Below are 14,553 nucleotides of genomic sequence, written 5' to 3'. Positions count from 1 at the left end.
TTGCTTTCTCGATCAGAGTCCTATTCATACATTCACAAAGCCCGTTTTGCTCAGGAGTATAGGGATTGGTTCTTTGATGAATTATACCCAGTTTCTTCAAATAATTATCAAAATCTCTGTTACAGAACTCTGTGCCATTATCACTTTTTATTTTACAAGTATTTTTATTTTATTTGACGTTGAATTCTCAACTCTTGCTTTATATTCTTTAAAATATTGTAAAGTCTCATTTTTACCTTTTAAAAAATAAACATATGTCATGCTGCTGTGATCATCAACAAAAATGAGAAAGTACCTTGATCCTCCTAGCGATACATTCTCCATTGGGCCACATATATCACTGTGTACTATTTCCAATAGCTTAGTACTCCTGTTCCCTTTATTATCGAAGGGCAACCGACTTTGCTTTCCTTCACAGCACACTATACAGTTGGACTTGTTGATGTCGGCCTTCTCAGTTAATTTGACCCCCTCCACAGCATCCTGCATTTTATTCATGTTATCACTGTTGACATGTCCCAATCTACGATGCCAAACTTCTGGAGACTCTGCTGTTGCTGCCACCAAACAAGATGAAGTATTTAGTTTATAAACTCCATTTATAAGTGATGCAGTCGCTACTAGAGTGTCCTGTTTATTAAATATCTCGCATCCATCGCTTGTAAAATACACCTTGTTACCCTGCCATATCAGTTGGCTTACTGACAATAAGTTGGTAGATAATTTGGGCACACACAACACTTTTTCAACAGTTATGTTAAAGTCACATCCTTCAGTTGATGTTGTTATGTTTACTTTTCCACAACACAACACTGGGACTTTATTCTGGTTAGCAACCATGATTTCCTTGGTGAACCCAGAATAACATTCGTCGACCATCCAATCTTTATTGCTTGTCAAATGCGAACTTGACCCAGAGTCGACATACCAGTCACTCTTGTCAAATATTCTGCTAAAAAACACGGCACTGAATGCATTACTTGTTTTTGACGATTTATTTTCAGAATTCTTATAAGATTTATCTTTATAAGTGCATTGATTACGGTAGTGGCCATGTTGTTTACAATTATAACATTTGACGTGTTGTTTTTCTTTGACAGATGTCGACATTCGTTCATTCTCACCATTTTTTTTTTTTTTTTAATAATTTTATGGCCTGGTAACGAGACCTTTAAGCCCATTCTCACCATCTTTCTTGTACATAGACTGTGTACTCTTTACACTCTTTGATTTTTGATTCTTGCGGAAACAAGCAAACGCATTGTTGGCATCACTGTCTTCCGGTCCAATGTCCATCAATTTCCCTTTAATGGCGTCGGTTGTGATTATCATGCCCGAATGCTCGATTGCCATTATCATGGGCATATATTTTTCAGATAATCCAGCCAACATGATAGATCCGATCCACTCATCACTTATGCCAAAACCCGTACCTTGTAATTTCTGACCAGCTTCAACAATTTGTGTTACATATGACGTCATCGAAGTGCAATTTTCTAATCGAATAGAAATTAAATTCCTCAGAAGACTTATTTTTCTTGTAAATCCCGAGTCATCGAATAACATCTTCAATTTATCCCACAATTCTTTCGATGTTGCTACATTCTTTATATGAACATAAAGAGCCGGGTCAATTGTTAGAATCAACTTCGCTTTTGTTCTCGCATCGTCTGCAGCTGCTGGAGCAACGTTGGGCTCAGGTTTGATACACCCAACCATTCCCTTTAAGACAAGGAAATTTTCTGCTGCGAAACACCATTCACTGTAATTTTCACGCCCTTGCAGTTTCGGCACACTAATGTGATAGTTCGAACTGGACGCCATTACTGATGCCTGACGCGACACAATAAATCTGCACAACTCAACACACTTAGTCCTATTCTGCCACGAATTATTATTATCGATAATGTCCTGATAATCAATAATTATACTGTCGCGAGAACTAAGTACTTTTTATGAGCCAGGAGCGGCCTGGGCCCATAACCTGTAATAAAACAACGTGACTGAGCGAGTACCGGAAAAGAACTGAACTTTATTTTCTAAATACAAAAGTAAAGAATCTCATAGACAACATTTGATGACACTCTGGTACAAGATGTCGCTAGTAGTAGGTACATCTATATTTTGCTATTTATAATATTTATCTTCAAATAAGTCATACAAATTCTTAATAGGCCGGCAACGCACTCGCGAACTTGACATTAAGATTGTCCACGGACAATCTGTTCGTTTACCACCTGTTCCAAGAAAAACAGTAATAAGTAATAATCTTTTTAATATTTCAGTTTACTATAAATTACAATTTTTAAGTTTAAAAATTCTTAAAAGGCCTGCAACACACTCGCGAACATTGCGAGTGTGCAGTAACGGCGGTATCAGTTAAGAACTATTGTAATTCTTGTTAGGGCACGATAATTATACACACAGTATCCGTAATAAAGAAATATATTTACTGTTTAACTTGGAAGTGATATGTCTGCTTCCTACCACGATACACATTGGAATGAAACAGAAATGACCTGGAGCAGAGTGAGGTAAAGACAATTTGGCGCCTCGACAAGATGGCGGCTCGATCGCTCATTCAAATGACAGGAAAAAGTCAATACAATGATTAATTTTTGCAATATTACTCAAATAAATCAACATGCCCCTCAAAAATTAATTCTTGTACAAATCAAATGCCTAAACAGAACTATATAACTTCCAAGCGAGTCTGGGAAAATACAAAAATAATGATCCAACATTTGTTGCTCGGATAAGGGAAAACCCAGAAAAACCTTATCAGATCATTTCATCATCTTAAATTCGATACATTATATACATTACATATAATTATCAGAACACAATGAATATAACAGAATAATTAAATTAATAACAAATAATAGCCAACTCATTAAATATTATAATTGTAAACCCATGTTTCTCCTCATTTCATGAAACGTAACCGCTGGTAATGGTTTTGTTAACGCATCTGCAGGTTGTTGACCTGTGGGAATGTATTTTAGCTTTATTACATTTTTCTCTATTTGTTCCCTAGAAAAATGTCTGTCTGTCAGTTAATTGTCTTCATATATTACAATAGGAGTGGATATATCAATATGAATACTCCTTACCAAAGATTTAAGCCATAAAGGCTTCATATAAGGCCATATACTCAGCCGCTGTGGAGGAGGCTGCTACTGACTATTGTTTCTTTGTTGTCCAGGTTATTGAACAATGTTCAAACAATTTAAATATATACCCGGTTGTACTCTTTACATCATTACCTCCCCAATCGGAGTCCACATACCCAGTTAAGATGTTATTATATTCACACCTTTTATAACATAATTTAAAATCAGTTGTGCCTTTTAAATATCTAAGCACTTTTTTGAGGCATTGCCACAATTCTTTATTATTTTAATTTGTGTACCTACTTAATATATTAACGCTAGTGCTTAAGTCAGGTCGAGTACATAGCATTATATACATTAGACAACCAATTAAATTGCGACATGGAGCAGTGTAATTTTTTCTGAGTTTAGTGCTTCATAATTGAGTTTACTATCCATAGGAGTAGTTGCAGGTTTTTGTTGCAATCCTGCATGCAAAATTTATTTAAAACTGTTTTAATATAAGCACTTTGATCTAACATTATCATATCATCGCAACGAGTTATTTTAATTCCAAGAAATAATTTAATTTCATGTAAATCTGTCATTTTAAATTTACTCATTAAATATATTTTAAAACTGTTTATTGTATTTACATTAGCACTCACTATTACCAAATCATCAACATAAAGTACCACATATATATTTTTCTGTATATCTCCTTTATTTAGTATATAAATACATCTATCTACTGATGAATTCTGAAAACCCTCCCGCCTAAGAGACTGTTCAAAAATTTCAAACCAGTATCTAGCGGCTTGCTTTAGCCCATATAATGCTTTATTTAATTTACACACATAACCATTTTTGCAAGACACCCCTTCTGGAACTTTCATATATATTTCTTCCTGTAGTACCCCATTTAGAAATGCAGTTTTTACGTCCATGTGATGTACAAGTAAATTATATTGATTAGCAAAAGCAATAATAAATCTAAAACTAGCTATTCTTGCAACAGGTGCAAAAGTCTCATTATAGTCTATGAGATATTCCTGGCTAAAAGCCCTAGCAACGAGTCGAGCTTTATAGCGTAAAGGCTTTCCGAATTCATCATTTTTTATATTAAACATCCATTTGCAATCTATAATATTTTTGTTATCTGGCCGTGGTACTAAAGTCCATGTTTTATTTAAAAATAGAGAATTTAATTGCACCTTCCCAATGAACTCTATCGTCTCGTGTTTTAATCTCTTGAAACGAATTTGGTATTTTACACAAAATTGAACTAGCACACATAAGGTTATCATCGATTTCTTTATAAGAAATAGGGGGACGACTTTAAGCCTATCACTCCTACGTGGTTCAATACAACTGGTTGTGTCCTCATTATTTACGACCACTGAAAGATCATCAGAATGTGCATTTGGTTGTTCAAATTCGACGATGTCATGGTTAGTTTTGCGAATTTTCTGAGGAACTTCATAATCATCAGATTTACAGGTATCTGATTTATATCTGTCAGTTTTTTGAGACTTTATTGACTTTGAAATGTTGTCAATGTTAACATTATCATGAGAATTTACTATATTCTCTTCAGGTCGCAACGCAGGCCTGGATTGAAGTAATTTGTCTCATCTACTATGACATCTCTGACAGTAATAAATTTTTCGCATTTAGGATTCCAAACTTTATAACCGTTTGGTTCGTATCCCACAAGAATACCTTTCCATGACTTAACATCGAATTTTGTCTTATATAACTTATCATGCACATAAACTGTTGAACCAAAAAAATTTAAATATTTTATTTGTGGTTTTTTGTTATGCCACATTTACGAATTCAATCATCATGTAAGTAATTTATATATTATTTAACATTGTACATTATAGTATGAAGTTGTAATAATTTTAAGCAGCATTATTTTCTTTAGGTGACGTAATTGGTGAATAATATTGTAATTGAAAAGGATATTTCTCTTTAAATGTACAAGCTGTGTGTGATGCAGAAATAAAATATATTAATGTTGTTCCCCATGGCCTGGTGCCGCTCATGATGCAACAACTTTTGTAAACTCAGTTCTACAAGTTAATTCAAATTTATTGATAAGAAGGTAGAACTTGATAAATGTGCCAACTAAATTAACAGGTATATTTGTTTATAGCTTAATATTGTACAGGTCTACTGAGAAATCACTGGATGGTTGTTAATAGTGCTTACTCAAATATACCTTATTCATTAACACCATTTCTCTGACTGACCAGAGATATGATGAAGTACACATTAAGAATAGGAATACTATAGAGAGGTAAATATATAGTATAATTTAGAGTATTAATAATTATACTATGTCAAAAAGTTGCAAGATATGTGACCCAAATGAAACATGATGTAAGGTTAAAATATTTGTCTTTTTCGGAAAATTTGGAGTATGGAAATGTCGCTTTAACATTGTATTTATTACTAGCTTAAGTTCAAGCTATTGTTATTGCCACAGCTGTTATGCAAAATATTTGTAAGGATTATAATTTGTAGATATACCGGCAGAAGTTTTAGTTCCAACACTTGATACAGTTTCAAGTCAAGAAGTTAATGAAGGAAATCAAGACGTAACTGAAAGAACAAGCTTTATTTATTATTTTGGAAAATTAATATATTCTTCTTAATTCTAGCAGAAACAAACATGTTGTATTTAAATGTCCTTTTGTACATATAAAATACTAGTACTTATTTTTCTTAGAAGAAAGTTAGTTAAAATTTTAATAAGTTATGTCGTTAATCTACCTATAAAATTAAATTATTATTTATCATAACCATGTAATGTAATGAAATATTAGGAAAAATAAATAAAACATAACATAATATAAAATTTATTTCATTATACTCTTATATATTACTAATATGTAATCCAATGTTATAAACAAATGTTATAAATGTAAACCAATGAAAATGTTAAAACCATCAACTTCAACGAACATTAAAAAAACAGAACTGGTACAATTGGTTCAGGCTTTGTATAGTTATGCGCTTACCTACACATTCTGCGATTCATTTTTTATATTATAGATGACACTGATGACAAAGGCACTCTTCTCGGTTGCTGGAATGAGAGATAAGTTTCATTAGGTTAGAAAATTATGGTTCCCGAAACTAAGAGCCTTCTGAAAAGCGGTCACCACGTTCGAGTAGTCCACAGGAAAACAAATATGATGCCAAACTCATTGCCGTTAATAATTTTTCCTAACGTTTTAAATATGATAGCAAACGATGGAAAGCCATTAAATAAATTGACCAGGAAACCGTGTAAGCCTTCGCCCCATCGCCAAAGTTCTTTAGTAATTTTAGTAAGATGAGGAAATTGAATTGAATCACTATACATTTCTTAACAAAAGTCAACCGATTTAATTTAATTTATAGGTTGGTCTGACGCACGATACCATTGTAAGTCCGGTAAAACTATCGATGGTTAAAATATTTACTCTCTAGACCCTTCGTGTAAAACCAGCCATATTCTGCTGCTGGACAGGCAGAGGTAGGCACGTAAGCCATCTAATTGTGCGAGATTTTGAAAAATTTGTTTATTATTATCATATTAACAGATTTAAGTTCTACATTTTATTATATACCCAAGAATTTACAAGAATTTCATTACTCTTTTCAGTATTTACAATAAATCCTTTAGCTTCAAGAAGTGTTCTAGCGTCCTGAATATTTTGTAAACATTCAGTGTAGCTGGAGGACATAAACTTAATATTTCTTGTGTTAGCTTCTAATATTAATTTAATTATTCTAAATTCTAAACATTTTTATGAAACATATTCTTAAGAATCTTGCTACAAGTGCGCATGTGCAATAGTTACTCATTTGACTCGTTCGGTTGTTTACGAGTTGTTACGAATTGACTCGACCATTTTCCCGAAGTGGGATGGTCGAGTCGGAGGAGGGAGTTGTGATTATAAAAGAGGTTGTGACACATGCGCAGGGGCCACTTTCGCTTCCGACCGCCGACCCGTGCGGATGTCTGCTCCAGTGCTCTCTCCGTGTGAGTCATCAGTGCTGTAGTGCCATCTCGCTCGCTCCGTGTGAGTCATCGCCGCTTGCCAGTGCGCACGCGCTGTCCGACCGCTGCCTTGCTGCCTGCTGCCCTCTCATTGGTCAGTCCGATCGCTGCGTTGCTGCCTGCCGCCCTCTCATTGGTCGCTTCGCTTCAATTTATGAACGCGGGTTTACCTGCGGCCCTCAGATAGCCACCTAACGGTGCCAAACGGTTATCTGTCGGTTAACGCCTTGTGCGGGAGTGTTTTTGTTGTAATTTATAGATTGTTCGAATTTGCTTTGTTCAGTCTCTGAATATAGTTTACTTTTAGGAACATCGCTGACCAAGAAAAAGGTATTTTATAACCTTTTATCCACGATAATAGAGTTGTATCACAAGTAATAAGTGAATAACATTCTTTGATAAACTACCAGTGAGCGCGAGGTGGCGCGCGCGGCGCTGGACGCGACTGCCTATAGTAGGCTGTGAGCAAGCTCCTTCATCCTGGATTCCCCTTTTGCCTATGATTAAATTCTTTTTGACCTTCTTTGTCCTTTTCTGATTTTGATGCGAGCTTGTAGTCAACTAATCGCTTACTGAATAGGTACTTGTATACCTATGTTCCTTGAAGTTGTTCTTTTAGATCTTTTAAGGCTATATAGAATAAAGTTGTGTCGTGTGACTGAGTCTTGGTATTGTGTGTCACATTGGAATCCGTATCCATAAGTAATTTTAATAGGTACATATTTCTTGTTTCCGCAGACAAGAACACTGTGAGTGGCCTCTGCTAAACAAGAAGTAGCTGTAGCATTTGAAACCTGCGTCCTATATTAATCCTGTTTGAGATTGCGGTCTTTTCCTCTGGGTTCAAATTGGGTGCATTGATTAGAATACTTAGATAAAAGTTGTAAAGTGTAAGCTTACTGCAAGATCAAACTGTATGTCTTCACCTGGAGTATTAGACTTTGATGGATCTTCTCCCGATACCTGCAGCAGTTCATTGTCTCATCCAGCGACAAGTGGTCGTTAGGGCGGCGGCCGTGCGTTACCTGTTACGCGACGCTTTTGGTTATGTACGCCTTCGTTCGAGGATACATTACAACTGGATTTACACACGTGTAGTTACAATTTCAATCAAATGAAAACTGAGGGTAGTATTAAAGTCTCAAAGCTCAATGTATAATAAAACTTCACTTACAGGTAAGTCATATTGACGATTTTGTGTTGTACTTTGCCAAAACATGGTAGGGAAAATACTCAAAATGCGGTATACCATCAAAAGAAGATTCTTCCTTATCCTTGCATAGGTTCCCTCTTCCGTCCGAGAATGGGCCTCTGAAGTAAGTAGATCGGTTAATCTTTCCAATATGGACCGTCGATATTTGAGGTTTTAGAGGGGCGGGGAGGGGGTTGACGGCTACTTCGGAGCTTTTATATATACTCTAGGGGTAGGGCAGACAAGACCATGTGGATAGTGGGGTGCTCTGATTCGGTTTTGGGTACTTTTTTGATATTAAAAAAGTACACGATAATACAGAATTAGATAATACAGAAAGTTACAAACAATGAAAAAAATATTTTCAGCTATAAATTTCATTTTAAAATCCACAACAGACCTTATGCAATCCAACTTTTTCAAAATTCCAGTAAGCAATTTTTTTTTTTTTTACTAATGATTTATTATTTTATAACCTGACCTGAAATAACATAAATCAAAACTTACTTTAACTCATCCGAGTAAGGATTAAGCCTTCTGCCAGATGACCTAGTAAGTCTGGGCATCGCAGCAAATTCCTCGCCAGGACTAGTCAGCCCACTAGGACCAGCAACCGGTTCGTCAAGGATCGGCGCAGAAGAGGAGGCCGTGACAAGCGGCTAATTTGAGTCCAACACTTGCACTTCACTTAACTCTTCAAACAATGGGCTTCGGAGACGCCATGGTAGTCAAACGTTGTAAGTTTATAGGAGTACGTAAAACGATTTCTACTGCAAGGGTGACAAACGATGACTGGACGCCATTAAACAAAATGAATGGCTTAAAAACAAATTTAGTGATCACCAAAAAGTATCGATACCCGAGTAGTATCGATATTTTCAATAACTTTTGTACTATCTACAAAACAAATATGGGCATTTAAACCGATGATCCATATTAGAAAGTTTAATGTCGATACCAGAGTGGTATCGATACTTTGAAAATTTTCGGAACCCTACACTAAGTGATTGACGTTTGACATCAATTATTTGTCAAATATATTTTGTAATTGCGTGTTGTTACTTACCAATTTGTGTGAAAAGTTTTAATAAATGTATCTCATGAACCGTAAGTTTGCGCAACCTAAATCTTTGCAAAACTCTTTCTTTTAGTGAGTACTATCTACAAAAAAATGGGCATTTAAATCGACGGTCCATATTGGAAAGATTATCCAAAACAGCTTCACTATTAACTATGTCTAATGAAAACTTTATTTTTAGTGTTAAAGTTTGGGCTAAATTTTGTTTTCCTAATGGTGATGGGACATCCATTGAATCATTAAAAACAGTGAATGCCCAGCATAGGATACTATGTGAAAATCATTTGAATGAATCTTCATTTACCAGCAGCGATAGGAAAAGACTTAACAAGTTAGATTAAGAGTGAATAGAGGAGGATATAGACCAATTAAAAAACAAACATTGTAGTCCATATAGAGCAAGTTATGACATCCAAGTGAGTATTTACATTCATATTCTACCTAAGTCAAATAGACAAATTTTTATAGTCATGCTTTTTTACATAGAGGTAGGCAGTACATTTCTGACACACATCTAGGTGATATATGGATGATTAAAAGTTTTCTATTTTCTCCATCCACTTATTGGATTTGTTATCTTTTTCGAATTTTTTATTCAATTATTTTTGTATATTTTCCAGGAACCATCAACTAGCAAAGGTATTTTGTAGGACTTGGACGTGAAAAAGTTCAGTGAACTTACACCTCAAAAGCAAACGCTGTCTAAGAGATGCAGAAAAAATCTATCTGAAATAGTGAGGCTCTGAAAAAAGTTTCAAGGTGATAAAAACTCCAAAAGATCTATATTAAGTGTTCTAACATCAAACGAACCTAGCAATGAAATATTAAAAAGCACATTAAATAATTCATTTTCTTTACTATTACAAAGCCAACTGAAAAACTTTATAAGAAAATTAACTGGAATGAGATGGACACTGGATGATAAAGTGAACGTCTTGAGCATCTATAAGAAATCAAACTTTTGTTTTATATTATTGATTAGGTTATTTTGAAAGAAAATATTTTTTTAACTGGATTATTATACATAATTATAAGTTTATAATAATACAAATAGTTTTAATCCGGTATAAAAAATTGGTTTCTTTCAATGTGTAAAAGCTATGTTAACCAAAGACAATACTAGGTTATTTTGTCAGCTCTCTCAAGGCATTATTGAACAAAATTCCAATGGTATGTGGAATCAACAGCCCAGTAATACAGACAGTAAAAGAAATCACAAAAGACCAAGATGTCAATGATAATTTATGTAAAATGGCTTTTGATGAAATGTCAATAAGAAAAAATCTGACATATAACGTAAAACTCAATGCTAAGGCCGTACTACTGTGATAGCAAACCATAGTCGAACTTTCATGGTTATCGGTGTTCGAAAATGCTGGAAACAGCCAATAGCATTTTACTTCTCAGGAGATTGTGACACAGCAGACAAGTCAGCAGCTCTTGTCGAGGAGGTAACCACTTCTTTAGAATATTATACAAAATGTGGTTGAATATTAATTTTTACAAATTTACATTGGCTTGTTTGCTTGAGTGCATGTTTAAAGATTTAATTTTTTTTTAAACGGTATTTCCAATTTACACTAGATATACAAATAAACGGAAAACTAAACATAGGTTGGTATAATAATTTAATTAATTGAACAGCGGAAAGATATTAAAACTTTTTTATGACTTATTTATCCATTGAACCATGACCATCCATTGACTTATTTATCCGCTAGTGGCCATGTCTCGACCGATTAATGTCCAAATGCTTTGGCAATTATTTCCCTGCATCGAGTAGTTGTTAGTATTGCATTATTGCCTAATTAAAATAAGTAATAATTGATGTACCTCTGCTGTACCATATTTATTTTCTTATTGCCGCTTGACCTGTGATTGGTTAAAATAATGCATTAATTGTTTTGAGAATAAGATCATAACCTTCCATTGCAGGTACAGTAAAGTGGAGCCACATAGAGGAGTTTTATAATAAAGATCGCGAGAATCCCAACCGTGTTTGCTCCAGCTTTAACCCAGCACCACTTACAACCAGTACAGAATGGCAAACAGAAAATCAAAGAGCGCCTAGCAGATCAAATTTTAAGCCATTCGGTTGCAGTTGGAATATTTGCCAAAGTAAGTTTCAAAATTTTATTGAAAAGTACTTCAGCAACGGTTCCCGAACAAACAAACAGGCAGAAAATTCAAAAAATTATAGAACCGTGTTTAATTAAATAATTTTAAAATTACAAACACTGTTATTAGTATATTGTTAAACTTGTCGTATTTAATTGTAAAATAGAAATGAAAAATAAAATTAATGTTAATATATATATAAATCTCCTGTCACGATGTTTGTCCGCGATGGCCTCCTAAACTACTTAACCGATTTTAAATTAAAACAATTATTCGACTGAATTGAGTAAGTGATCAATAGATGGCACTGCTATGGTAAACCGACAAACGTGTCATATAAGCTACAATTCAATATCATGATTACCACGTGTTATTGAGGCTAAAGTATGAACTTTTTTAATTTTTGGTGTTAGCCAACCACGTGTTACTTAGACCGAAGTGTAAATCAAATTCAAATCTAAAACCACATTCTATGGCAGCTAGTAATTATATAATTTATTTTACCTTCAGATGAATGATGACAAGACGCCCCTGGAACAACTGTCGCTGGACAAGCTTTTCGACTGAACGGAGGTTCGACCGACAGGAAAGAGGTATAAACACTTATTATAATAATACTTGACATCTGTAATTGTGGATGTGATCCAAACCCCACGTCGGTCCAATTAAAAACTAGCTTAGGCAATTAGTAGCAGCGTTTTTAATACGCTGAAATTATTATTCTTCGAAGACACTAAACCTAGCTGCGCAACTGAATATCCCTGTAACAGCCAGATGGAACCTCCAACCTCCCAGGGAATTTAAGTGGCATCGCCGACTCAGCTACGCCTACGTCTGGCTATGCTCTCGGGGTGTAACTCCCATGATTAAGTTAATCGTTATGAAACGAATAACTGTATGAAGAAGAGAGTGCCTGCGTCTGGCTATGCTCTCGGAGTGTAACTCCCATGATTAAGTTAATCGTTATGAAACGAATAACTGTATGTAGAAGAGAGTGCCTACGTCTGGCTATGCTCTCGGAGTGTAACTCCCATGATTTAGTTAATCGTTATGAAACGAATAACTGTATGAAGAAGAGAGTGCCTGCGTCTGGCTATGCTCTCGGAGTGTAACTCCCATGATTTAGTTAATCGTTATGAAACGAATAACTGTATGTTGAAGAGAGTGCCTGCGTCTGGCTATGCTCTCGGAGTGTAACTCCCATGATTTAGTTAATCGTTATGAAACGAATAACTGTATGTAGAAGAGAGTGCCTGCGTCTGGCTATGCTCTCGGAGTGTAACTCCCATGATTTAGTTAATCGTTATGAAACGAATAACTGTATGTAGAAGAGAGTGCCTGCGTCTGGCTATGCTCTCGGAGTGTAACTCCCATGATTTAGTTAATCGTTTTGAAACGAATAACTGTATGTTGAAGAGAGTGCCTGCGTCTGGCTATGCTCTCGGAGTGTAACTCCCATGATTTAGTTAATCGTTATGAAACGAATAACTGTATGTAGAAGAGAGTGCCTGCGTCTGGCTATGCTCTCGGAGTGTAACTCCCATGATTTAGTTAATCGTTATGAAACGAATAACTGTATGTTGAAGAGAGTGCCTGCGTCTGGCTATGCTCTCGGAGTGTAACTCCCATGATTTAGTTAATCGTTATGAAACGAATAACTGTATGTTGAAGAGAGTGCCTGCGTCTGGCTATGCTCTCGGAGTGTAACTCCCATGATTTAGTTAATCGTTATGAAACGAATAACTAACTGTATGTAGAAGAGAGTGCCTGCGTCTGGCTATGCTCTCGGAGTGTAACTCCCATGATTTAGTTAATCGTTATGAAACGAATAACTGTATGTAGAAGAGAGTGCCTGCGTCTGGCTATGCTCTCGGAGTGTAACTCCCATGATTTAGTTAATCGTTATGAAACGAATAACTGTATGTAGAAGAGAGTGCCTGCGTCTGGCTATGCTCTCGGAGTGTAACTCCCATGATTTAGTTAATCGTTATGAAACGAATAACTGTATGTAGAAGAGAGTGCCTGCGTCTGGCTATGCTCTCGGAGTGTAACTCCCATGATTTAGTTAATCGTTATGAAACGAATAACTGTATGTAGAAGAGAGTGCCTGCGTCTGGCTATGCTCTCGGAGTGTAACTCCCATGATTTAGTTAATCGTTATGAAACGAATAACTGTATGTTGAAGAGAGTGCCTGCGTCTGGCTATGCTCTCGGAGTGTAACTCCCATGATTTAGTTAATCGTTATGAAACGAATAACTGTATGTTGAAGAGAGTGCCTGCGTCTGGCTATGCTCTCGGAGTGTAACTCCCATGATTTAGTTAATCGTTATGAAACGAATAACTGTATGTTGAAGAGAGTGCCTGCGTCTGGCTATGCTCTCGGAGTGTAACTCCCATGATTTAGTTAATCGTTATGAAACGAATAACTGTATGTAGAAGAGAGTGCCTGCGTCTGGCTATGCTCTCGGAGTGTAACTCCCATGATTTAGTTAATCGTTATGAAACGAATAACTGTATGTAGAAGAGAGTGCCTGCGTCTGGCTATGCTCTCGGAGTGTAACTCCCATGATTTAGTTAATCGTTTTGAAACGAATAACTGTATGTTGAAGAGAGTGCCTGCGTCTGGCTATGCTCTCGGAGTGTAACTCCCATGATTTAGTTAATCGTTATGAAACGAATAACTGTATGTAGAAGAGAGTGCCTGCGTCTGGCTATGCTCTCGGAGTGTAACTCCCATGATTTAGTTAATCGTTATGAAACGAATAACTGTATGTTGAAGAGAGTGCCTGCGTCTGGCTATGCTCTCGGAGTGTAACTTCCATGATTTAGTTAATCGTTATGAAACGAATAACTGTATGTTGAAGAGAGTGCCTGCGTCTGGCTATGCTCTCGGAGTGTAACTCCCATGATTTAGTTAATCGTTATGAAACGAATAACTAACTGTATGTAGAAGAGAGTGCCTGCGTCTGGCTATGCTCTCGGAGTGTAACTCCCATGATTTAGTTAATCGTTATG

General features: G+C 35.8%; 3 long non-coding RNA genes across 7 annotated transcripts; 2 read left to right on the top strand and 1 right to left on the bottom strand.

Moving 5' to 3' along the window:
- Positions 1-4,238: 4,238 nt before the first annotated feature.
- Positions 4,239-5,684, top strand: LOC123719744. Its single transcript, XR_006755815.1, has 3 exons — positions 4,239-4,942; positions 5,269-5,397; positions 5,625-5,684. It is a non-coding gene; the product is annotated as an uncharacterized LOC123719744 (long non-coding RNA).
- A 400-nt stretch (positions 5,685-6,084) lies between these two features.
- On the bottom strand, positions 6,085-9,296 carry LOC123719745. 3 transcript variants are annotated; one of them, XR_006755816.1, is made up of 4 exons: positions 8,849-9,296; positions 8,324-8,460; positions 8,050-8,174; positions 6,085-6,189 (listed from the first exon to the last, which is right to left on the bottom strand). It is a non-coding gene; the product is annotated as an uncharacterized LOC123719745 (long non-coding RNA). The 3 variants fall into 3 exon arrangements; XR_006755817.1 differs by having other exon boundaries at positions 8,076-8,174; XR_006755818.1 differs by lacking the exon at positions 8,050-8,174.
- Positions 9,297-9,382: 86 nt separating this feature from the next.
- On the top strand, positions 9,383-12,302 carry LOC123719746. 3 transcript variants are annotated; one of them, XR_006755821.1, is made up of 6 exons: positions 9,383-9,448; positions 9,601-9,835; positions 10,040-10,178; positions 10,556-10,870; positions 11,355-11,537; positions 12,048-12,302. It is a non-coding gene; the product is annotated as an uncharacterized LOC123719746 (long non-coding RNA). The 3 variants fall into 3 exon arrangements; XR_006755819.1 differs by having other exon boundaries at positions 10,543-10,870; XR_006755820.1 differs by having other exon boundaries at positions 9,383-9,491; positions 10,543-10,870.
- The last annotated feature ends 2,251 nt before the right edge of the window (positions 12,303-14,553 follow it).

The sequence above is a fragment of the Pieris brassicae genome, unplaced genomic scaffold (assembly GCF_905147105.1).
Source record: "Pieris brassicae unplaced genomic scaffold, ilPieBrab1.1, whole genome shotgun sequence".
Lineage (NCBI taxonomy): Eukaryota > Metazoa > Arthropoda > Insecta > Lepidoptera > Pieridae > Pieris > Pieris brassicae.
Note: the sequence above shows the minus strand (reverse complement) of the source record. Positions and strands in the feature narration are given on the sequence as shown.